Below are 26,711 nucleotides of genomic sequence, written 5' to 3'. Positions count from 1 at the left end.
GACATTTACTTAACAGATGATGACTTGGAGACTCACTTGAAAAGAGTGAACACCATAATACTTGGTTTCGCTGCAGAGGGTTACAAATTCAACTTCAAAAAGTCCAGAATTGCCCATCTGACGGTCCTATTCTTAGGATATGAGTTATCAAGTGAAGGCAAAAGCCTGGCAGACAATTTCCTAGAGAAATGTGCCGTAATCCAAGCTCCTAAAACACTAAAAAACCTACAGTCAATTCTAGGCTTCCTAAATTTCGGAAGAACTTACATTGCAAATTACGCAGAAAGGGTCAAACCCCTTTACGATCTAATTAAACCAGACTTTAAAAGATCCAGTTGGACTCAAGCACACACAGAAATTTTGAGATCCTTACAAACAGACATGCTAATTAAAACAAAATTAGAAACCCGTGATAATACACGCAACCTTGTGATCCGAGTCATCCCAGGGAGATACGGATTCACATACCTAACCTCTAATGAGGGAGATAAGGTACCAATTGCATTCAAATCACATTTGTACACAAAAGCTGAACAGAGATTCAACAACAAAGGAAAAATTGTTCAAGCAGTTCAAACCGCAATAGCTAGAGAAAAAGACATAGCTGACGGTAGACATATCACAGTCAGAACAGCAGAATCAGCTTTTGAGGCATTAACAACACCGTGTAATTTACCAACAACAACATTGGATCCAGAATGGTTACAATGGGTAAATTCAATCACAACGGACAAAGTATATTACTTCTTTGATCCAGAACTAGAAGAATTAAAAAATCTAAAATATGAAAAAACGTATCCTCTGCCAATCGACATTCTGCCTCTACGACATTACGCCTGTGTAATCTATACAGACGGACATGCTCAACCCTCCGTTTGGGGAGAACATGCATACAATCCCACATGTGAGATTACAAAAGAAGTGTGGCACGGAGGTAAACTAAGACCTCTATTAACAAAATCACACTCAGTAGAAACTAATTCAGAACTACAAACTGAAATATTAGCTTTGAAAATGGCGCTAGATAATGCGGATCGCGAATTCCCGACACTTATAGTGTCAGATTCATATTTCTGCGTCAAAGCATATAACAAGGATTTGCAGACCTGGATTCAGAACGATTACAAAGATGACACGGATGCACCAATAAAGCAGAGACTGCTCTGGGAACAGGTAGCTCTTTTGAAAAAAGAACTACCAAAGACTCACGTGACACACTCACTGAGTCACCAGCGTGATGGCGTTCACGTTGTAGGGAATTCATTGGCTGAAACAGCCGCAGCGGCAGCCAGTAAACCGGCTCCCATAGATCGAAAAAAGCGTACATTAAAATACATTGACGGCGAAACATTGCTGGCAGTAAAAACGTCATCAAAAGGCGACTGCTCGGCGTTACCGATCAACTATCCACTCAATTACACATACATCATAGATGCAAACTCCATTCCTTTTGCTCGAATCCCTGGAGTGGGGGATAGAGTGATTCCAAACATGGACAGGAGAAACTTGTTAATCGCAGACGCACACATGGGCGAGGGTCTCAGACACCTTAAATTAAAGGATTCTCTGGAAGAATTACAATCACGGTACTGGTGGCCAGGCATGAGCCTGCACTACACCATGTTTGTAAAAAACTGCCCAAACTGCAACAGAGATCGCAGTGGGGAGAGAAGCAGTTTAATACCTCGTCGTATCAAGGCAGATAACATCACCACTAAAAAGAATGGCTTGCGATTAACATATACAGGCTAGTTCCCACTTATAATGTAGATCCACAACACTCGGCTGACGTCCGGACTGTTATACAAGATTTGCGAGTCTAAATGGCATATACGCTAAGAGCATGCTACGTTCGACCAATTTTTTTTCCTTTTCTCAGGCAATCCAGCCTGGGGGGGGAAAGAATGGCCAAATGAGCACAGCCCAGCGGGAATCTTCTCACTTCCTTCCTGAGGGTATGGGATGGTGTAAAGAAAAAACCAAGACAGAAAGCAATCTATAATAGAAAGGATATTAGGTTCGGGAGCTGGGTGGGTCAAACATCTAATAAGTGTCCAACGTAGTCTTAATAACTTGCCAAGAAATTCTCTGAAGGGATTCAGTCCGTACGAATTATTATTCGGAACTAGGATGTTGATCTCTGACCTTGATAGTCAGACTTCAGTGGTAACAGAAAAAAGCTTTGATGTCAAAGACCGTTTGGCTATTTTGCAGGACTTAAACAAAACAAGAAAAGACCTGAGCAACATACAGTTGAAAGAACAGCCAACGACCACTGAAGAATCACCACCTGTCCCAGCAAGACCTGTCTGGATTCCAAAAGTCGGGGATCTAGTCAGGGAGAAGATCGCGGTAAAGAAGGAATTTGGGCCTTCTTACAGAAAAGCAGTTCCTGTATTGTCTGTCAACGGGACAAGATCAGTTGTACTACCGCCACTTGCTGGAAAAAAGGAGAACCGAGTTGTATCCATCGACCTGGTAAAACCACAACATGTGGCCGATAACAAACAGTAGGCCAAGTGGACTCCCAATAAGTAGCAGAACACCAAGGTTTGCTACCAGTACAGAGGTCCTATCAAAGAGGCTCATCACATTCGAAACGCCTACGGAAGAACAACAAGGACTATGCAACAATGCAATAGAACTTAGACCTCTGAAAACCCAAATAAAGACATTTAGCAGAGACACACCAATCTATACAGAAGTACCAAGTGAAAATGCGAGAAACAAAAATCCTGAACCAATTGGAACAATTGACAGAACTGCATCCGGTTACTTCATCAACTTCGATGATTCCTCTGACGGCTTCAGCGAACAAAAGACACAGCCATCATCAAAATCCTTTAAAGACAAAGCTAAGGAACTTTTGAAACAACTGAAAGAAACATATCTAGTTTCTCCATGGATTGAATTTTGGGTGGGTTTTGGTGCATTTATCCTCATACTTTGGCTCATCATGGTATTTACCTTGGGACGCTTCATTGAGGGAAAATATGCTAAAATGGACACAGCAAGTCAGAACATCAACTTGGTCCTCAAACCACACACATCTTCACACGTCGAGAAAAGAGAACTTTCTTCAGAACTTTCTTCAGCCAACTTCACAGCAATTCCAATATCTGGTGGGGTAGCCTGGGACAACACTGACTATGAAATTTATGGTCCGGTCGAGATCCTGAAATATCCACACCAAATCAAGATCTCCTTGAGTGACTTTGCAAAACCAAACTCATTTGCTGATGATTGGGACTTTGAAAGTATAAACAATATGATGTCTGACTTAGTAATGTCTGCTAAATTTACAAAACATGATTATTTGCAGGGTTCTACAAATTATGACAGCATGTACTGCTATAACCATTATGGTAACCATTTCTTGCATAAATCTGCACAACCTAGAAATGTTTTAAATTTTAATCAATGGGAACATTGTGCTACACCTCCAAAAGGGAGCTCTAGAACCGTGTATGGCAAATATTCATATTTTTCAGGTTTTAACATAACTAATGCTGAAACATTTTATTACAAATTGTCAAACAAGACAGGGATGAAAACCATGATAACCAACACAAAATTGATATATTCAGATTCTTTCTTTGAAAAAATGAATACTTTTGGATTTGATTATTGGGACAAACATGTTGATTTGAAAAGTGTTTGGGGCACAAAAGAATGGCAAGTACAGGGTATAGAAGCTTTGTTTAGAGCCTGCATGATCCCAGAACAAATGATATTTTTAAATGACACCGTTCAACAAACCACCTGTCTTGGCTTAGCCAAAATCAAAGATTTAAATAACCTGTCTATTCCAAAGCCAACAATGTTTAGCAATAACTCTGAAACAGATGAAGAAATAGACATAAACCATATACTTAACCAAAACAGAACACATCCTGATTGGAAACAATGGTTGATCTGGCCCACAGATACAAATAACTGTCAAGATAGATTCCTGAATAAAACACAGGGTTTCAAAATGACCAGGCCAGACCCTAGATATCCCCAAAGACATCACCCAGGGATAATAACAACCTACAGTGTGGGCAAATTATGCCTTCAATGGCTACAAACTTCCACACTGCCTGAAATTAAGCAACACCTAACTTTACTTACTGATGGTGCTGACTTGCGTGATTTCATAATGGGACCACGCAAACAGCGTCAAAAGCGTTTCATAGCAGCCTCTGTATATGCAGCATACAATGAGGCCTGGAAGGTTACTCAAATTGAGACAGCAGAGAGAATACGGGAAATTGACCGTATTAATTTGGAAAAATCACTTTCTGTAGTGGACAATGGGTTAATGACTCTGTCCTCCAGAATTTTTTCATTGGACAGCATTGTGTCTTCAGCAATCGATATATTATCGCAAGACTTACTGTTATTACAACATGGTCAGTCACAATTGCGTTCTATTGTACAGCTTGGCTGGACGTTACAAAATCTGCGTTCAGGCTATGTGCCTTGGCGTTTAATCAACACAACGTCACTATTCCAAATCTTTAACCTTACTGATAGACAAATCGGTATGGCTCAGAAGGGTGCTGATTATACAATCTTGAGCATTGAAAAACTAGAAAGATTACCGTTGACAATGTCAGAACGACCTGTCAGTGAATGGATAATCCACGGAATCATAAATATTCCAATCTCAACCTTCAGGTTTCAATACTGCCAAAAATATATACAGGCTGGCATGTACGAGAAATTGGGAAAGGGGTACCTTAAAACAACATGGAACCTGCCCTATTCACATGCATGTGTCAGTAACAAAGGACAGAAAGTGTTTCTTAGTGGCAACAATTGTGCTATGTCACTAAGCGGCACGCTTCTGTGTAACGGTATTAGTTTGCACGGAGCCTGTGAAGGGAATTCATACAACCTTTCATGTCACCAGCAAGGCGCACCTGCAACTGAAATAGAACCATTCTTTCAAAGACTCTATAATGGGAGTTACATTCTTATTGTAGACCGCAGATGCTGTAGTCTTATGCCCGGGACTCCTTATCTCGTCACTACGACGGCGAAGGTCAAGTGCTGTGGACGTTCTTTGTTTCCCAGCTCCTTTCCAGACAGGGAGGCAAGGGCATGGCCCAGTTTGAAAATTACTTCTATTCGAATAGACACTTTAAGCAGAATGAAAACAGTGCTTCTTCAGACGCCTACAAGGCTCACGTCATCTAAAGAAACGTATGATCTACAAGTCGCAAGGACGACTGCAGAGATACATACATTATTATCAACTAATTCCCCCGTACATTTCGCGGAAATCCTGAGCGAAATCTTAAATATTTCTGATACCACAGGGGTCTCAAAGGTATTTAAGACAGTATTTTCGATGGCATTAACACCATTCAAAGCCATACTGGGTATTTTTCCAGACTTCGTCCATTCGATTTTTGGCGGACTTCCCCTGATCCTAGGACTAATTGCAGGAATCCTATTCCTAGTCCTTATTTTTCGTTATGGCAACCCATGTCACAGATCAAACTCTCGCGACAATGGAAGATACGATCCTAGCCATTGGATACCGGGACCGGATATCAAAAATCCTGGGACTATCCCGGCTTAGAGACCTAAACATGACTTGGTTTCTATCATTTCGACCAATGTGGCAAAGGTGTGTTTTACCTGTACTAAGGTGTCTGCTATGCGGAGAAGAATGCGTGTTAGACACCTGTCTGACGCTACAATCGGATGCGCCGGTGGATGCAGATACACTGTTGGTTCCTACCAAGGTTCACGCACTGTGCTGCCCTCAAAGGCTGCCAATTCTGATGACGGCATTCCTGGAATCTTCACCACTGCGATTGAAGAGTAGTGAAGTTCAAGATGAAAGCAGCATCGAACAGGTACGACCTTCTGTCAGCAATGCAAATCAGAATGTCAATGGAGACAATCATGCGCATGAATGCATGGTTACCCCTATTTCCGACTTAGAGGAACTTTCCCATGAAGCTGTTGACAGTTTTTTCGAAAGCCTGAATGATATGATGTTCTCTCCGGAACAGAAATAGAGACTTTTGAGTAAACTCGCACACGGCGTTCCCTGAATTCGGCCTTCAACTTTAAAATAAAGTCACATGAACAATTACAATCCAGTTCACGGACAGCAACTTTTTTCAGCAAGCCCCTAAAATATTTTTCTATATATTTTTTCCCGGGACACTGATTTTCTGCTTAAAGTAAGAGACTATTCCTAGAGAACTAAGATTTCTATTTTAGATACTTTATAGACTTTATAGACTTTAGCTGCCCGCTGGTATGTTCGCAATAGATTTTATGTGATGAAATGGTTTCGACTTTTTTTCTGTATAGCCATATTAAGAGCCATTTCATGTGTATTTCTCATATACCAACAATCAATAATGCATAACAATGCGTGTTCACTTTTGCATCTAATTCATAGCTTAAGTGCATACAATATATATGACTGCAATTTTTCAGTATATTTGAAAATTTCGAAATGCATTTATGTATTTTGGGGTGGTAAGGTATACACTATACTCTATAGTATGTTGTACTATGTTATACTATGCATAGATTAGTAGATATGACCATAGTTAGCGTGGAGTGGGTGTCGTGTATTTCTATAGGTTCTGATTCGATCCCCCTATTCCTGACCCTATTCTGGTTAAACTTACTAGCTAGTTAACTAACAGTCAGCCCATGAGGCAAGAAATCCCCCATGATGCAGATACCGTTATCTGACGCAGTCACACTACGGCACAGGAACGTGTTATCTGATTAGGTCATAACGCTTGAGATCTAATTAGACAAGCGACATTCCTCCAGCCCCTGATAAGGCATACAACGTTCTCATAACAAATCAAACCTATGACAACCTGGATAATCCGTGCGGCCATTGTTTTGATTTCACAGAGAACTTTAGTAAAGAATGTGCTAACGAGCAAGTCGTATGACATCTTTATTGACGTACCTATGTCCATCCTTACGTCAATCTCGGCACCTTTAAGGTATAAATATTGCCGACCTTGCCCTATGCAAACACACGCGTGGTGACAAGACGGAGCAGCCATACTTGCCGAAGCCGAGAGCAGAAGCAGACCCCGCAGGCAGCAGCCCCGCCTTCCTGACGCGCTGAGAGACGCGCTGCTATCTCAAGCCGAGAGACCCAGCACCGGCGTTTCTGGGCAGCCCTCGCAGGCAGCCTGGAATATCGAGAGCAGAGAAAGAGATACCATTCCTCATTCATCCTAAATTCCAGGTACAGAACTGAATAACCCCTCCTAGAGAATTCTTTAGTTATTCCCTTGGCAAAAACAAACTTAAACTAAACTGTAACTTTCTATTCCCGCCCACGCATTAGACTTAGGTCAGGTACACGGGGTAGGCGTATTTAGAAACACCAGTTGAGTACGTTTAGTCAAATATATATGTGTATATAAATATATTTTAATCATTTTAAACATCATATGGCTCAGAAACCATATCAATGTTTTTACAGTATTATTTTATACTATTGCTTCTAATGTATGCACTTTACTTAACTATAAGTATTGCAATAATATCGATCCATTTCTCTTGTACGAGAAAAGAGACTGATCAATAAATAACATCTTTTATTGAACACGCCCGTCTCTTCCTTTTCTCTACATTCTGATGAGACTAAGAATGCACGTACTGACTGAGTAAAATAATTGCCTTGTGCTCACACGACTCTCGAGATTGACTCTTGATTAGGGGAGAGCAAAGTTGTCATGTTCTATGGTTGTCAGAAACTAAATCCCTTCTTGTCTAATCAGGGGAGTTAATCCTTCCTTGAACATTCGAGAAAGTTTCTAGCGAACTCTGAGCTTAGCTGGCAAACCCAAAAATTAAGTCTAGTATCGACAGTAGTAGACCTAGTTAACGTCTGGCCTAGGCCTTTACTGCTGTAGGCACTATTCCAATGCGCAGAGCCTATTGGGAAAATAGGAGCTACACTACAATATCACACGCATTCACTTCTCAATGTATTGATTGGTACATGCAACTCAATAAGGGAAATACCCAGGAGAGAAAAGACACAACATTTGTATCACTCTATCACTCTGGGTCACTCATACACACAATGCACGTACTACGCAGGTCAGATAAATGCACATGCATACCATGCACTCTGGATGTTAGCGCTCAGATATGGTTAGTGCATAGAACAGGTGCGTAACACAGGCCCCCGCAGCCCCCGTGGTGCCGGGGGCCCCAAAGATGCAGGGCCCCCCCACCTCAGTAAAGTACTCAGGCCTGAGAGCTCCGGTTTAAATCCACTCAGGCCCCTCCAGCTACCTTGCAGGGGGGGACCCCTCAACTTTCGTTACGCCACTGGCATAGAAGTGGCACTTTACACATGTGCGCCAGTAAACCTCCACTCCGTTGACCCAGATAAAATGGTACGGTCACAACAATGGATTCACAAACACTGTACACTGCCAGATAAATAAGAGCACACTCGGTGCGCCCCTCCAGGTCACAGGACAGGATGTAGCTTATGTGAAGGGGCTGGCTTAGGCTTATGCGCACACACTAGACTAGTGTGACGCAAAGGCCAAAATCAAAAATCAGGATACCAGATACGAGCATTCAGGGCAGGGGAACACTACTGTACACTTTGCAGGGTATATTCCCATCCCAACATCCACTGTCTTGTATCATCTCTCAAACCCTCCCATAACGGGCAGAACTCAGCTGTTCCCCACTGCACATGCGCTATAGGAATACCAAACACATACATATAGGGACATTTGAGTGATGGCTGTCAAAACTATAAGCTTTTGCTAGTCATAGTACTTGCATGGGGGTTTAACTGCCCGAACAGCATTGTTTTGTAATCATTCAATAAAATGAACGGCAGAACTTAACAGGCAAAGCATGTTTGAAAACGAGATGAAAAGTAGAGAAATAAAAAGTAGAAAAACAGGATTCCAGAGCTCATGTGGCGCCAAATTACAAAATCTGATCCAAGAACAATTTACATGATTATAAAAAGCAGAGTTAATGATTCGTTGCCTAACTGAATATTTTATGTTACTATTGCTACGTGCACATAAAGCAGCAAAAAATTACAATAACATACTTTGAAGGTTTTTCAAAACACACTGAAAGCTTGGCACACACAGCCGCGCCTCACATCAGCCCGGCATAACAACCAGAGCTGTATCTAAACTTTATATGAACAAGTTATAGGCACAGTCAAATATGCTCTGGAAAACTCCAGTGCAAAGGAACAGTTATGTTATGTTAAAAGTATTTGTAAAGCGCGTATGCACCAAATGTTTTTTTGGCGCCAAGTAACAGGACCACAACATACTGCTCGCCCTTTCAATCATATGCTTGTTTGAAGAGCCATGTTTTCAAGAGATGTCTAAATCTGGTGTAGCAAGGAGTCATCCTATTGTCAAGTGAAAGGAAGCTTCCGAAACGGGGGGCTTTTATTTATATGTTTTGATAATTAACAGTTAAATAAAAGGCATTCTTATGTACAATGCAATAGCTCAAACTCTTGTAAATAGGAGACCTAGTCAAAGAAGCGGCCGCTATTGTCCCGGGCTGCTTAGGTAGTGAAAGCGCGCATGGCATGCTGAATGTTGCAGGAAAGCATGTCGTGCCTGCAGTAGCAGAAACTATTGAAAGAAAATAGTGCTTACTGAATAAAAAAGACTCACTGTGAAACAACCAAAGTAAAAGAGCGAGTCCTTATGGGGGGTTACGAATGAAGACAAGGCTGTACTAAGGAGGGACTAACAAGCCTATTAATGAAACAGAAGCCAGCATTTAGGAAGGACAGTGACACAAGCCAATGCGAATATGGGTGGAGAGTGGGTGAAGTACTGGGTTTTTCAGAACCCAGCGGTGCCAGGGACACACCCTATGACTTCGGGTCCTTCCTGTTTCAGACACAGAAACTCAGAGTCTTCTAGGTGAAGTCAAAGATCGCGTTTATTGGTTGCAACCAAGTAACAGGCGTCCTAGAAGTACAGCACGGTGTATATTCTCAGGAGACTGCTCAATCTTACAAAGCCAGCCTTCTCTTTTTATACAAAATATTATGCTTCAGGCAAACATTCCTTATTTTACAGTTGACCATTCACATATTTTCAATACAAAGAAAAAGCAAAGTCACGATGACAAGCCCATATTTCAGTTTGTTCAGCCCACAATCAATTACCCGGCAAGGCCCAGTATTTGTCAGATATCGACAAAACCCCAATAAAAACGGGGGCCTCCTCCTCGTAAAGTAAGTCATAAAGAAAGAAACAGAGGCAGGTGTGTGTAAGATTAGGAAGGGTTTGTGGGCGATGAAGGGTTTATTGTATGTTGTGCTTTGATACTATCTCGATCGGCCACTGGGAGAGGAACTGACCGAACAGGTTTTGCCTTGGGCAGTGGAGTCAGCTTGCCCAGGTCGTACAGGAGTCAGCGAAGGTGTACGTGTCCTTCAAACTCGGTTTTGGCCTTAGTCACCAGCCTATGTGAGGGCAACCACAAAATGGATGCCGTATACAAAATGGAACCCGAGGGTTCAGGACGGAGTCCCTGATTTAATGGTGACTTCGCCGCCCAAATATGACGAAAATTGGAGTATGTAGTGTACTCGTCATTCTCGGTCTGCTGATAACAAAATCGTCATGATACGACGATGTTGTTGACACAGGTCCAAAATTTTCAGTACCACAGACCCTCCTTTTGCCCTTACATAGGCAATAACCTATACTCATGCTAATCTGAGTCCAGGTCTGCATTCCTAAAATCATTGAGATGTTGCTGTAGCATCATCCTATTACTTAGCTCGTCCCTCGATACAGGTTTCCTTACACACGATGTAGCACAGAGGCCACATATAGCAGGAGCACACTGTATGCATAGACAGAACAGGAAAAGAATGGCTAAGATCATCCCAATGACCATCAGAATCTTCCATCCCCAGGCGTATAACAGTTCCCAAAACCGCCCCATCAACGACCAATCTCCTTTATCCACATGAATAGATTCAGAGATCTTATGTAGTTTGGAGATGGCCTGGTACAATGTTGGAGCGTTATCTGGGATGAAAACACAGCAACTCGATTGGATCACTTTACATACCCCACCTCGGTCTGCAAGTATGACGTCTAACGCGACCCTGTTCTGAAGGTTCATAAGGCGATCCGACTGGAGCTCAGCAGTCAAGTTACTAAGGGCACCAGCAGTTTCATCTACGGTGGATTCAACCACCCTCGTCAGTTGCCTTATGTTCCTGCTGTTAACCATTGGTCCCCAGAACGGCAGAAAACCCTTCATGAAGTCTCCAAATTCTTGTCCTGCAGTGTCTTCTTTACTGAAGACACCTCTAACTATCCTTGTCTTGTGGTAATCTGCCGCAGCTGTGTAGGTGGGAGGCAACAGGAACGAAACAAAGCATGTGCCCGAAAAGTCAGGGGGCAACCATGTATAGGCTCTATCATGGCAGATGAAATAGGTACCCTTAGCCGCTAAGAACGAAGGGGAAGTCTGGGACGCAAAAACATATGTCTCAGTGCAGATGCTTATCCCTAACTGAGCTCTGGGATTCTTGCCATTACCTTGCAGACATAGGTGACCCTGATGGGGTACAATCCAAATCGGGGAGGATCTCTTAGCTCACTGTTTCTCACCCAGAGTAACTCCATATCCGGTCACGTTCCATCCAATGTATGCTAGTGTCTCATCTCTTGGGATAGTCTCATAGGAAGTATCTTCCCTAATCATATCTACTATACCCTTAACTAGAGCACTATTCTTTGGATTGTCTTTTTCAGAACGTAGGGGGTAGACTTCATGTGCGTAGATGAAAATTGTTCTGTATGCCCACACAGAACCATTATGGCTGAAAGGCAGGACCAGATAAGGGATACCTTTATCCGTTGTGTGAGGCATAAGACCACACACCCAACAGTTAGTCGTGTTCAGTACTAGTTGGTGTTGGTGCAAAAGCTGAACGAAGGAGTTATTAATAAACTCTAATCTCCTAACGGACTCATGCTCAGGAAAAGGGTGGAAAGAATGCGAGGAAACAGTAGGAGGAGGCATGGGCAGTGTAGTGGGTGCAAATGTTATTCGAAAAGAGAATAAAACATATCCTATTAAAAACATCATTACACTGAACAACATGAAAATGCACAATATCAAAAACCGTTTCTTGGTCATCATTCTACAGATTTTAGCTTTAGAGTTTATCTCTATGGCAGGTCTCTCCATCTCGAAAAACTCCATCCTCTCTAAATGCTGCTCGCGATGGTAGGGTGTTCCATGCTAAGGAATGCTTCTGTCAGTCCAGGGCAACTCCCTTAGACCAACCAGAACTGTCGACCTAACGTCTTCAGCTGCACTCCAAAGACTTGGGCAACCGCGACCATACAGCTGAACCCGGATGGTGGTTCGAAAAACAAAAATAAAAAGTTTCTCAGATGAGAGAGCTGCACTTTCAAAAATGGCCAAGGAAAAAAAATGTGTAAGTTCATAGCTCTCGGCCTCAGGTTATAGCGTCTTTTTCCAGGTAATGTCTGGTCTTGAAACAGCAGTTCAGGCTCTACAGTGTCCAATTGAATTGACGGTGTCACAGTTCCTTGCAAAAGATTGTCACTTTCCTGTTCAGAAATTGTTCCTTTTATGCGTGCATCACTGAAAGGTAGAGAACGAGGCACAGTCTCAGTCTCAGAGTCAGCAAAACCCTCCTGGACCCACCGGTCGTACGGCAGAGGCAAAGGGACCCTCTTACAATGTACGCCGTGGATCCAGTTATTTTTCCCTTCCACTCGCACGGCGGATCTCGTTGACAGCAGGACTAGGTGAGGGCCGGTCTAACGGGGCTGGTCATTCTTTGTTCGCTGGAAATTCTTGACCAGCACCCAGGATCCAGGATCGATATGATGTCCTGGAGCTTCAGAGACCTGAGGCAGAGTATCGTGAACCTGTTGGTGTAAAACACGCAATTTAGCCGTCAATTCGTACAAATAGTCAAGCAGTACAGGGTGTTCGATCTCACTGAATTTTGTCGGCCTTGGCACTCCCCATATGTTGGCCGGACGGCCGAACACAATCTCATAGGGACTAAGTCCCACTCGCGAATGCACAGTCATTCTGGTTGATAGGAGTGCCAAAGGCAGAGCGTCAGGCCATTTAAGGCCAGAGCTCGCTTGGATTTTGGCCAATTTTAGTTTTAACGTGCCATTATAGCACTCTACTAGTCCAGCTGATTGGGGGTGATTTGCAGCGTGGAATTTTTGCTTGATACCTAGCCCTTCACATACTTTCTTCATCACTTGACCCACAAATTCGCTCCCATTGTCACTCCAGACCATTCTCGGCATTCCAAACCTAGGGAAGAACTCTTTAACAAGGGCTTTAGCTGTGGACAAGGCAGTGTTGTCCTTCAGGGGATATGCCTCCACCCATCTTGAAAAGGCACAACCAACAACGAGTACGTATTTTAAGTTGTTGCACCTCTCCATGTGGATGAAATCTAGCTGCAAAACCTCGAACGGGTACGTTGGAGGCGCAAAATGACCAGCTGGAGTTGGGGTTCCCCTACCAGGATTGTATTTCAAGCACACCATGCAATTCTTGACTACATTCTCTGCGCATTTTGGGATTCTCGCATTTTGCCACACTGGAGCCAACAACTTACAAATCCCTTTCACACTGATGTGAGCCATTCCATGGGCCATTGTAACCACTGCAAGCACATATGCATCGGGTAACCACCATCGCTGATGCTCTGACAATTCAACCCAACAACCATTTGCATCTAATTTACCCGTACTTTCTCTCCACACACTCAATTCTTTCTCTGTAGCTTCAGCTTGAATAGACTTCACACTCTCTATCGTGTCTTCACACATTCCAACTTCACCAACCCATCTTGCAGGGCCTGCAACATACATTCGGCTCATCACATCCCTTGCTGTTTCTTTTGCGACTTCATCAGCAAATGCATTTCCACGACCAACATCATCAGTCACCTTCTTGTGTGCACTGCATTTTACAATCGCAACTTGCAGGGGCAACGTAAGTGACTCGAGAAGCTCATTCACCAGCTGACCATGCTGTATCTTAGCTCCATGCGAAGTCAGGAACCCACGTCGCTTCCACAATCGTCCAAAACTATGGGCCACACCGAATGCATACTGGCTGTCAGTATATATGGTCACTTTCATTCCTTTCGATAACACACACGCTCTTGTAAGTGCAATCAACTCTGCTGCTTGAGCTGAATTATGTGGGACACGTGCAGCTTCAACAATCGTATGCAAAGTCGTGACAGCATATGCCGCAGTCGTATCACCATTCGGAAGCTTGAAGCATGAACCATCCACCCATAAGGTACCATCACACTTCACAAGAGGAGTGTCCTGGAGATCTATTCTCCCTTTCGTTTCGTCTTCTGTTCTGAGAAAACAATCATGCTGTTCAGAAGCATCTGTCTCTGTTACAATTGGCAACAATGTAGCTGGATTCAACGTGTTGCATCTCTTTATGTGTACATGGCTCGCTAAAAGTGTTAACTCATAACCTGACAATCGAGCACTAGTTAAGTGCTGTGTCTTGGTCTTATTTAACAACGTGTCCACTGCATGTGGGACCATCACAACCAATGTATTATTCATCACTAAACCAGCAGACTGCCGAATAGAAATAGCTGCTGCCGCCGTGGCTCTTAAGCAACTTGGCAATGCTTTAGCTACCGGGTCCAAAGTTGACGAAAAATACGCGCATGGACGCTGCTTGTTTCCGAACAACTGTGTCAACACTGACAATGCACAACCTTCTTTCTCATGGACATACAATGTAAAGGGCTTACTGTAGTCGGGGGTACCCAACACAGGAGCCGAACATAGTGCATTGCGTAATTCGGAAAAACTTTTCTGACACTCTTCAGACCATGGGAGGGGATTCGGTGTATCTTTACAAGTTAATGCCACCAAAGGTTTGGCCAACAAAGAAAAATTCGGTATCCATTGTCTGCAATATGATGTAATACCCAAGAAAGCACGCACTTCTCTCTGTGTCCTAGGCACACTCAATTTCGCTATTGCCTGAATTCTTTCTGGGGTCAGTTTCCTTCCCTCCTTCAATAAGAGATGACCTAACTAGGTCACCTCTTGTCGACAATATTGCAATTTGGAAAGAGACACTTTGTGATGTAAATCAGACAAATGACGCAACAACGACAACGTGGCTTCTTTACAGATTTTCTCAGTATCTGCAGCAACAAGTAAATCATCAACATACTGAATAAGTGTAGCGCCCTCAGGTAAAACAATCGTATCAAGCTGTGTTTTTAAAGCTTGACTATATATTGATGGACTTTCACAGTAGCCCTGGGGAGCGCGTTTGAAGCGGAAGCTTCGACCTCCTAAACTGAAGCCGAAAATATCCCTACTCTCCTCTTTATCGGTGGTCAAACAGAATTGGCCGAGACAGAGCAGCTAATCAATCACAGAGGAGCCGTGAGCGTGAGCAACCCGAGGAGCGAGTCGAGGAGCGAGCTGAGGAGCAGCAGTGAGGTGGAAGCGGAGCAGAGCGGTGCGAGCGCTGAGTCGAGCCCCCACCACTCTATCGCCTGCTGCTCTCACTCACTCTCAGCCCCTAACCGTGAACGCCATCACCGTCATCACCGCCGTAAGCAAGCAAGCTGCTGAGGGAAGAGCTTGCTCGGCGGGAAAACAGCAGGACGCGGCCGGCCGGCGGTGGGACGGAGCAATCACGGAAGGGGAGAGAGAGAGCGCAGCGGTGAACGGAGTTGGAGGTGAGCTGCAGCAGCGCTCGCTTCTGGGGGCGCTTACCTCAATTCAGTTCTGTGCCCTCCACCCGGGGAGTCCCCAATCTCGAAACTGCGCCGTACAAACTTCAGCTGGACACGCTGACCGACAGCCGTGGTTGTAAGCAGCAGCAGTGTCCTCTGTGCTCACCTGTGCTCACCTGTATCTGCCTGAATATAAAGCCTCAGAGGGGCTGAGAGGAGCTCAGAGGGTCTAACTAAGGCTATCTAAGGCTAATTAAATCTGCTCGCTTCCAGCTTGCCTCATTAGCCGCCACCAGACCCCAGCAGCAGAACGCCAGTCATCAGTCATAGGCCACCATTCTCTCTGGCGAGCAGCGAGCGGGCTGTATTTTCATTCAAGCTCATTTAAGTCCGTCCCGATCTGGTTTCCGGCTCCCGGTTCCCCCGCACCCGGTAAACCAACTCCCGGTGCGGACGAGGGGGGTCAAGAGAGCCTGCGGGCGGAACCGACGCGAATGTAGACGTGGGCAGACGCGGCGTTCTATCTAGCACCCGAGTGAACGACCTCTGCTACAGACTGCTACAGACTGGACTGCCACAGCTGTGTTTTCAAATGTATCAGCATTTGCCAGTGAAAGGAGCGACTGGAGCTTCTGCGACTGGTCACAAGCTTACATGCTTACAAGGCACAAGCTTCATACATCGAACTCTCGGTAAGCGGATCAAACAGTGGGAACTGAGCCAAACTATACAAGGGTCATATATATAGAATATTACCCCTGAGGTATTTGAGCCCTGGTGATTGTTAAGAATACTTGGAATTATCCAGGGAAGGCAGACTGCTTTCCAGATTATTGCCCGCAGGCCCCTATTCGTCACCCTCCGACGGCTGCTGTTCGCAGTGTTCGGTCCATTGCCATTTGCCTTTGCTTGTCTCACATTGGAGGTTTTGCCAGTAACGGCAATTGTGTGTTGGTCACTTGCGCAGCGAGAGGAAAAGCAGGGGGAGGACGTGTTGAACACTGTGGGTTTCTGGCGAAGCTCAAAACGTGGGTTGCACCAATAGTTGGAGATCTGGGGTACGGTGTGTAGAGAGGTGTGGAGGTTGAAGAAAGACACAGGTCTAACCCAACTAAAACTCAATCATCTCAAGAGTCTGTGGATATGAGATCTGGAAACCAACGTGGGGCGCCACCCGAACAGAAAAAAAGACAAAAACGGGAGGAGAATAAGGACATTACCACTCCACCCAAGCAGAGCCAAGATCATGTAAACGAAGCCTGTCCTGGAGTTTGTGCTAAAGAAGCAAACAAGTACAAAAGTGAGTTGGCAGAGGCCGTAACATCGGCCTTAAGAAAGGAGCATCCAAATGACCAGGCCCCACTGCTTGTAGCTCCTACTATCTCAGGTCAAGACATTAAGGTCGTGCCACATGTTATCCATGCTATTCAACCATCCATACAGAGCCTTTTTCATAACTATCAACAAAAACGGTCACAAAAACATCAAAGAAAAAACAAAAATAATTGTGGATATGATGACACCTGTGAAATGTTTTGTCCATCCTCAGTTCCATTGGGTAAAAAGGGAGCTAATCCATGTGTATTATCAGAGGCCTCCTTAGAAATAGATGAATCGAATGAGGTAGCAGTCAACTACAATAAGATCATTCCTAGTATGGGCAATAAGGGGAATAGCGATGTAAAAGATGATAAGGTAGAAAATGAAGAAAATGAAGAAAAAAAGCTAGGGTCTCATTAAAACCTAAACTTTCTTATCAGTCTGCGGGTCAGATTGGGACAAAAGCAGCATTTCATAAAGCCCAAATTCATTCGCATAATTTGCACGATGCTGTACTATGTTGCACGGAGTCCATTGGGGTTGGTAGCGGTCCAACCCCACTCGGTACCCGGATAGCTGGAGGTCCCAAGGAACAAGGTTCAGTTTTTAATATCTCCTCTGGTCTAGAACAGAATTCAAGTGATGAGGTTTTTGTACTGGATCATATTGCTAAAGATATGGCTTTACTAACTATTGATCTAGTATCTAGCCCAAAAGGTCCTCCTGAGAATGCTGGAAATGTAAGACCATTCAAACTGGACCAATCAAGTATAACCTTGGAGAATAGTTACTATTTGAATAAGTCACTATTGGTTCCAGGCGCAGTTAATGGTCAAAAGTTCCATTGTATATCTGAACGAAAAAAATCCATTAACCTAGATCCAAATGATCGGCTGAACCCACTGGATTTTTCCTTGCTATCAAAATTTGATGGGAATTTTCAACCAAGACCAGAGCAAAGAGAAAATAAAACAGGTCGTGAATGTGACCTATGGGCCAATCTTCTGCACACTATGGATTCAATCACTAATGCCCTGAATTTTCATTCAGATAAATTAGATATGCAAGTTGATATCTTAAGTACATTAGCAACTCATGTGGTCGGAATAGATGAAAAGCTGCAGCATCTATCTGATTTGATTATTAGGGTTCAAAAGGATAATGAAGGCCAACTAATAACCTGTACTTGCGCTCAACTGATTGATAAAATATCCGATCTACCGGTAATTGTTAGCTCTATGTTACAGGAGGTAAAATTGCTATCTGTTAGAAAGGCTCAAGGCATCAAAGAGGGCATAAAATGTTTATGTAGACAATCAACTACCGTTGATCTTATGGATGGTGGGGGGGATACTACAGATAAAAAAGGCTCCATATATGTAGACAGACATAAAATAGTTAACGATAACAAAATAAATAAGTCTCTACTGTTACATGAAGAATCAACAAGTAATGTTGTGGAGCCAAACAAATCGTTAATTGATACCTCCAATAAAGTACAAGCCATAAAGTCACTAGAATTTAGTCAAGTTAAGAACACAAAACATAAACATAAAATCTTATCTAAAAGGGAAAGAAAAAGATTGAGGAAGAACCATAATAAAATCCCTTTGGGATCAAATCATACTACAGATGAGGTAACCATAAACCATATAAATATCAAAAATTCCTCAAAAGTGGAAGTTACTGCAAACCGTCCCAAAGAATTTGAAAAAAAAGCCCTTTTTCCAATTTTTAGGTGTGTAAAAAAACTTGAACCTAAAATAAGGGATGTACAAAATGACATTCACACAACACAGGATGAGGCTCTCTTGGCTCAAAAAAGGGATCCTATGTCTAACCATCTACGTGGTAAACCGGTGGAACAACTTGGAGTACAAACAACCCCTAATGGGGAAACTGTAAATTTAACAAATCCGCATATTTCATGTACAAAATCCTTTGTTGCTCCCCCCTGCACTTTAGTACAAAAATCCATCCAGTTGCCTATCTCACGCCAACAGGCAGAACCTATATTGGACCAAGTTGTTGTGAGGAAGGTCCAGGCTGTCCCAGATGGACAAATGGATAAAATGAAAGTAGTTTTCTGCCCTGAGTACATCACGAGGGGAACTCATGATGTTCTGAACTGTGGAAATATCCTGAAGTTATTCACTGCAATCCCAGATCTGACAGACATAACATCGGTAGATCTGGAACTTGTGGAGTTTAAGATCGACCGCAATATTGAAATAACTGTGACTACCTGGCGAATGGAGGATACTGTCAATAAAATATTGGCCAATGCAGATAAATTTGAAAAATGGGGCATTAAACTTAGGTCCTTTTGTGAAACTCAATACCCAACTTTGTTGATTCCGGTTAAATCACCTTGCAATTCGATACAAACAAAGGGTGTACAAAAAACAGTTTATGGTTCACCTGTCAGAGTACTGAAAGGTGCCTCAGGCCCATCAACTGAGGTGAATACGATGCGGGGTATCAAGATCAAGAGCTGTCAGTCTGGATCCAGAGTTTGTGTTGAATTACAGTCCACACCTAATTCAATTGAGGATTGGAGTTGGCTTCCCTTAATACTATCAAAGGTTAACTCTGCAAAGAAGGACTGAAGCCTATCTCCCTCTAAAAAACCATTTAAATCCCTAAAGTTCTGTTCTTGGAACGTAAACGGACTCAAAACTCTTCTTGAGGATCCGAGTGTAACGAGCTTTCTGTACTCCTTTGATATCCTAATACTGCAGGAGACCTGGCAAATGTGTAGTGAACCCATTATTGGTTATTACGAATATTTGAACGTGGCAACTCGTGAGGCCTCTATAGGTCGCCCTAGTGGAGGTCTCTCCATATATATTTCCTTAAATCTCGATGTTAAACATTATGAGATAGACCTCCAAGTAAAATGGATCTTGTGTGTTAAATTTATTGCCAAACAATCATTTATCTTCCTAAATGTCTATTTGAGTTCAAAGAAAAACATAAGGTCCTCACAACTCGATCTATTATGGGAAATGGTAAAATTGTTATATTACGACCATTTGGACTCAATGATCATTATAACTGGGGATTTTAATATGCATCTTTTTTCATATAAAAAAGGAATGGTACCATCATCTACCATATCAGAATGGTCTAACTGAGTTCAGAAAATATAACTTAAATATTCTCATAGATGTTGATAATACTCCTACATTTAGGAAAAGTGCTAGTCCTTCGATAATTGACTATAGCATAATTTCAGAAAATCTTGTTAAGGCAGTTCAAAGTTATCAAGTTGTACCAAGAATTGAGAGCGACCACAACCCACAAGTTATTACTCTTGCTTTAGCGTTCAATTATCTGCCCGAGTCGAAAACAATTAGAACATCAACTACCGCTTTTAATTTAAAAAGGCTCAAATGGAATGATAAAATTAAAAATGATATCTTGGACTTTCTAGTAAATTGTTGATTTACAAGATGCGATACTAGAGGGTAAAAATCCGGTAGATCTTTGGCCTTGTTTATGTACTGCACTTGTGTCAAATTTTACTAAATCAAAATCTACAGGTGGTAAGACGTTAACTCAAAAGAACCCAGGATGGGTTTCCCCCCGCGTAAAACATCTTAAAAGAAAACTCAATAAAACCATAAGATCTTTTTATAGGAAAGCGAAAGGGTCCATTTGTGCTGTGGTCGCCCAACAGATTAGACAATTTAAAAAGATTTACAGGAATGAAGTTTGGAAGTCCAAACAAGCCTATTACGAAACAATTTGGGCCAAATTACATCACGCCTGTAAATCAAAAGACCCTAGGCTTTTTTGGAGTTTAATTAATAATTTAGAAAATGGAATCAATAGAAGCAATAGCGCAAATATCGATGAATCAACTTGGGTATCTTTTCTAAAAACCTCTAAAACGGTTCATTTAGGCCCTCAGTTCGTTCAAGACAAATCTATTCCTATTCATAATAAATGTCCAGATATAACCGTAATATCTCCTTGGACAGTTGATAAAGTAAAAAAAGCGGTACATAGGATTCGAACACATGGTGCGCCCGGACCTAATGGAATGCCAAATGCCATATTTAAAGCGGCTTTGAAGGATTGGCCAGAGGTCCTTACCCTGCTGTTTAATGATGTGCTTAAAACTGGTAAAATTCCGGACTCTTGGCAGGGTAGTATCGTCCAACCAATCTATAAAAGTGGCCCTCAAGATAACCCAGCAAATTATAGATTAATAGCTCTGACTGATGTTGACGCTAAAATATTCGCAACCTGCTTGTTAGAGGAATTGGAATCATGGGTCTCTAAAGAAAAACTGATACCAAATTTACAAACCGGCTTCAGAAAGGGAGAATCAACCTACTCAAATTTAGTTTTATTAACTTTATTAGGCGAAAGAGCCAAAATCAGGAAACAAAATTTGTATATATGTTTTATTGATTTAAAAGCAGCCTTTGACTCTGTGCCCCGTAACATATTATGGTCCAAATTAGATAATTGGGGAATATCCGACGCACTTTTAAAAATGATTAAACTGTTATATTCTGATACTTGGGTCCAGATTAAAGTAGGCGATGGTAGTCATATAACCCGACGCCTGGAAACAAATATTGGCTTGAAACAAGGTTGCGTTTTGGCCCCTTGCCTTTTTAATCTTTTTATGTCCGATCTCCCTGCCCATTTTAAGGATATTAATGCTCATTCCCCTTTTGTGATGGGCCAAGAGATTAAATATTTACAATATGCTGACGATACTATTTTATTAAGTCAGACAGTTATTGGCCTTAAAAGATTAATAGACTCTTTCAACGTCTATGTCGCAAGTAATGGTCTAAAAATAAACATTAAAAAAACAAAAATAATGACCATGGGAAAAGGTAAATTAGCTGTTAAAGAATGGAATATCAACGGTATGGTCGTTGACTGTGTAAAAACCTATAAATATTTGGGCATAACATTTGACCACAATTTATCTTTTAGGAAACATTTTAACAGCCTAGAAGCTAAAGGCTCTTCTCTCACATTTGCCTTTAGACAATTGAGGGATAAGCTATTATGCCCAAATCATGATCATTTGATGAAGGCCTTGAAAGTGAAGTTAATTCCTTCATTGGACTACGGTTCTGTTATTTTTCAGGGTAAAGATGCGAAACTTTTAGATGATATTGAAATAAGATCATATAAGTCGGTATTTAGAATCCCAAAAAACATCAGTCGAGCGAATGTCAGACTAGAATTTGGATTGAAGAAACAGTGCCTCGTTAGGCAATCTACATTTTTAAAATCTTTACTGTTATTATCCAGATCAGAGGAAGGCTCGCTGGCCAACCTTTGTTGGCTAGAGATTCTAAGAGGGGCCCATTCGGGAAGTTGGCGATCTTATTTAAACGAGTGCTTGCTTGCCTTTGATTGCCCGAACTTAGAGGATGAAACAAGGGGTAAAATGGTCTTTAAAAAAACAATCAATCAATCAGCAGCTCTGTTGTCTTGTATAATGGATAAAGACGATTTAAGGGAAAAAAAACATCTTTGGACAATAGCAAACTCTTTTAATAATTTGTATCCCCAGCCCTATTTGAAATTTTATCTAAAACCTTATATTAAAAATAAATTTATGCTGCTACGGTTTGGGAGATACCCAACCAAAGATGGAATCCCAAAATGGGAAAAAAATTGGCCATCTAATGTTTGTAGATTATGTGGTAAAAACGAAGAAACTCTACAACATATTGTAACTTTGTGCCCAAGATTGCTTGTTGAACGAAAGATGTTTTTAAAACCGCTTTTTAATGAAATGGGTGTAAGAACGTGCAGAACTGCAATCATTGTATGTCTAAGTGGTATTACACCTAGATTAGTTCATCAGTTTGTTAAATATATCCTTACAGTGGAAACAAAATTATGTAAGGAAGACGCTGTAATCGATAAAATCCATGAAAGGAATGTTATCTAAAATGTCAATGACTCTATAATAGTAAATGCTTTTAGGGATCTTGAGGAAATTTTAAAATGTAATTGTTATAAATGTATTATGTCAATTCCTAGATAATATTTGTCGAAAGTACATGATCATCTAATTTGTCGCCTTAAAGTACAGCAAATTAGTGGGGAGATAGTATATTAAATCTTTTTTTTTTTTTTTTAGATTAAAATGGTTTTATCAGAATTCTTTAATTATTATCTAAAATATTTGTAATGGAACTAGAGCGCACATTTGCACTTTATTTAACTTCTGCTGCTAATCCATTCATTAACAACTCGTTGCACTTTATTCCACATTTGCTGCTAAATTGTTTATTGATTATCCTACTACAGCTGAAATAAGTATGTATATGAGTGCAGGATAATTTGGGTCTGTGTTTATATTGCTTTTTTTTTTAAACCAGGTTGTAAACTGAATTTGCTCTTTGCTGTTTGTAATGGTTTTAATTAATCAACAAAATAAACTTACTTTACTTTACTTACTTACCCTACTCTCCTCGGCAATCGGGATGCTGAAGAACGCATTCTTCAAGTCAATCACCGAGAACCAGGTCGCGGAAGCTGGTATCATAGTCAATAGGGCAGTGATATCAGGGACTACTGGGTATTGTGGCACAACGATTTTGTTCACTTCTCTAAGATCAATCACAAATCTGTAAACGGGTGGCTGAGAAGGGTCAGTACGTTTCAAAACAGGCATATTGCAAACGTTGCCTCTTGTCTCTTCAATTACATCTTTTTCAATTAAATCATAAATGATCGCTAGCAACGCTTTTTCACCTTCACTAGAGATTTTATATTGGGGAATTCGTGGCATTTTAACATTGGCTTTCAATGTCACAACATATGGCGGTATTTCCAAAAGACCCACATCATTAGGACCAGTAGCCCAAAGAATATCAGGAAGAAGCGACAATTCTGTCGGAAGTTTATCCTTTGACAAATACATTGGGGAGACCACTTTCCTACCTAGTGTAAGTCGTACTCCCGAAGGAGAACAATACAATGTCGCATACAATCTTTTCAACAGATCCAATCCTAACAAATTTTCACCACAACCTGTTGTCAGAATAAGGGGTGCTTCTAATTCACAAGGTCCAACAGAAAGGGACATAGGACTAGAAATCGGGTTCCTAACCGGGGCGCCAGAAAAACCTACTGAAACATTCATTTCGCCAGACAAAGGTGCGCCAGGGAGTTCAGAGTGTATAATAGAACTCTTTGTAGCACCAGTATCCAACAGAAAAGGCTCTGACACACCTGATGTAATCACCTCAACATAAGGTCCACTCTGATCTACTGGAACTGAAACAACTCCCTCTCTTTGTCTATGGCTGTCCTAGCAATCATTACCTTCCATATTCTCATCTTCTGCCTAGTAGTCATCAGCATAGTACTGAAGCGTCCTACCAGACGCGTTATTCTGCTGATCAAAACTATTCATTGGGTTCTGTGGCGGAAAAGATCGCCCGTTCTGTAGGAAATTTCCACGTCCTCAACCTCTAGGCGCTTGTGGAGTACTTCGACCTCTTTTGCTAGAAACACCATTCATACGCTGTAGCAGAGCAGGGCAACTACTTTTAAAATGGCCCTCCTCTTTACAATATGCACACTGATTATGGCCTACAGGAAAGCTTTGTTGAGGATATTCGGTCCTTTGCATGTTTCTCTGAAATTGATGAGGCTGCTGATAGTTACTCTGACCACCACGAGGCGGGTACGCCTGCTGTAAAAGAACCTTTGTTTTTAACTCTTTCGTTTTCTTGTCTGCTCTATCTTTCTCATCTTTGTCCCTATTTTCGTAATACTGCGCAGTAGCCAATATCTGTGCTGAAGAGGAAACGGCCCACGAACTTTCTGAATATTTTAATTTCTTACACAACTCGGGAAGCAAATTATGCACGAACTTGTCAACGAACAACCGTTGACCACCTTCTGTACTCATGTCTTGACCACAGTGGTCGATAAACGTTTCTTCGAACCTGGTGAAGAAATCAGACACGGCCTCATCTTTTACACGCAGATAATTTGTCCAATTCACCCGCATCGCAGGCATCAAAGTCTTCATGTAAGTAATTATCCTACCAGGGAGGTCTGCCACTAAAGGTTCGGGTTTAGCACCACCAACTTGTCTGCCATCGGCAGCAGCAATATTGACCCATGTATCACCCAACTCCTGATCATGATCAGCATGACAAATCTTTCCCCATAAAGGCTGTGGAACAACATTTCCAAACAACATGTCTATATCCGCTAAATTCATAATGCAAGAGCCTGTAGTTTGTGACAATTCCTTGTAATACCCTGCAGGATTTTTACGGGGGTCAGGCAAGGTCTGCTTAAGGGCCAAAACTTCAGCTCGTTTCCAAGGCACATGTACCCAAACACGCTGAAAGTGTGCCGGTATAGCTGGGGGAACATTATTCTGTCCAGCCGCTACTTCTTCCTTCCATACTGGACAAACCTCTCTCATGGGGTACGGTTTCCCTTTTCTTTTAACAGAAAGATCAGGCTCAAACAACTGTTGGGAAATAGTTTCGCTCCTAAACTATAACAATGTCGCGACTGCTTTCTTAACATCTGAACCCACAATTGTGCCTTTCCCAAACTTGTACTGTACATGACATAACTCAGGCGGGTTGGGCTCCAAATCATTTTCCTCTAAATCTTCACAAAGAAAAGTACACATTTTCTCAAAAACGTACCTCTGCTTTGGTGCTTCCCACTGATGGAAGACATCCATAACAGAATCTAGCTCATATCTTATGGGGTCTGTAACCCATTTGTGTGCCAAATAATTCAATGTTTCCCGCTCTCTAGAGTCGGGCAGTTGACTACGCAACGGTTTGCTCGTTGAAACAGGGGTCATACTTGTTGCCCCAAAGAGAGGATACAGAAGACTAGCAACAGTGTTAGTCATTCTCTGTCGAACAGAAGGAGAAGTTGACGAAAGAACAGGAGAAAAGGCAGAGTGAGGCAAGGTAGATGCAGATGCAGACGCAGTAACAGTAGGAATATCAGAAGAGGCAGTCGATGCAGTAGGCAAAGTCGTAAGAAGTACAGGGGGAGCAGGAAGCAAAGTCAGTGGCCCTTGAGGATGTTGAGCCGTAGCAGTAGGAGCCAGCTGAAGAGGAGCTGGCGGTTGTGGAAGAACCTGAGGCACAACAACCGAAGTTGCACAACTAAAGGTTGCGGAGGTGCAGTAGCACTCTGCGCATAGGGGGGTGGCGAACTTAATAAGTGAGACATTAACGGATCTTTCTCAAGTTCTTTTGCTGCATCTTGCTGAAGGGGTGGCAAGACTGGATAGCATTTATCGATCGCCATTTTACGTTGCCTGTGCAACTGTTCACTCGCTTGCTCTTCCTCATCATCTTTATATTGCATAGCGGCTTGCATTATCAAAATACCCTTTTCTCTTTTATTCTTTTTCATAATTTAATTTCTTTCTGTTTGGCTTCCTTTCGCCATAGGCGGAAGGAGTCAAACATCGCCGGCCGGGCTTTCTTCTTAAAAAGTCTAACCTCTAGATTATCTAGTATCTCCGTGTCAAAACTACCATATTGGGGCCATTTTAAAACACCATCCTTTCTGGTGTATCGGATCCATACTTCTTTATACGTGATGGGGCCCCCGCCGTGTTTCACGTAGAGCTCATAGGTTG

Source organism: Lissotriton helveticus, chromosome 6, assembly GCF_964261635.1.
Source record: "Lissotriton helveticus chromosome 6, aLisHel1.1, whole genome shotgun sequence".
Lineage (NCBI taxonomy): Eukaryota > Metazoa > Chordata > Amphibia > Caudata > Salamandridae > Lissotriton > Lissotriton helveticus.
The sequence above is the reverse complement of the archived record's forward strand: the minus strand, read 5'-3'. Positions refer to the sequence as shown.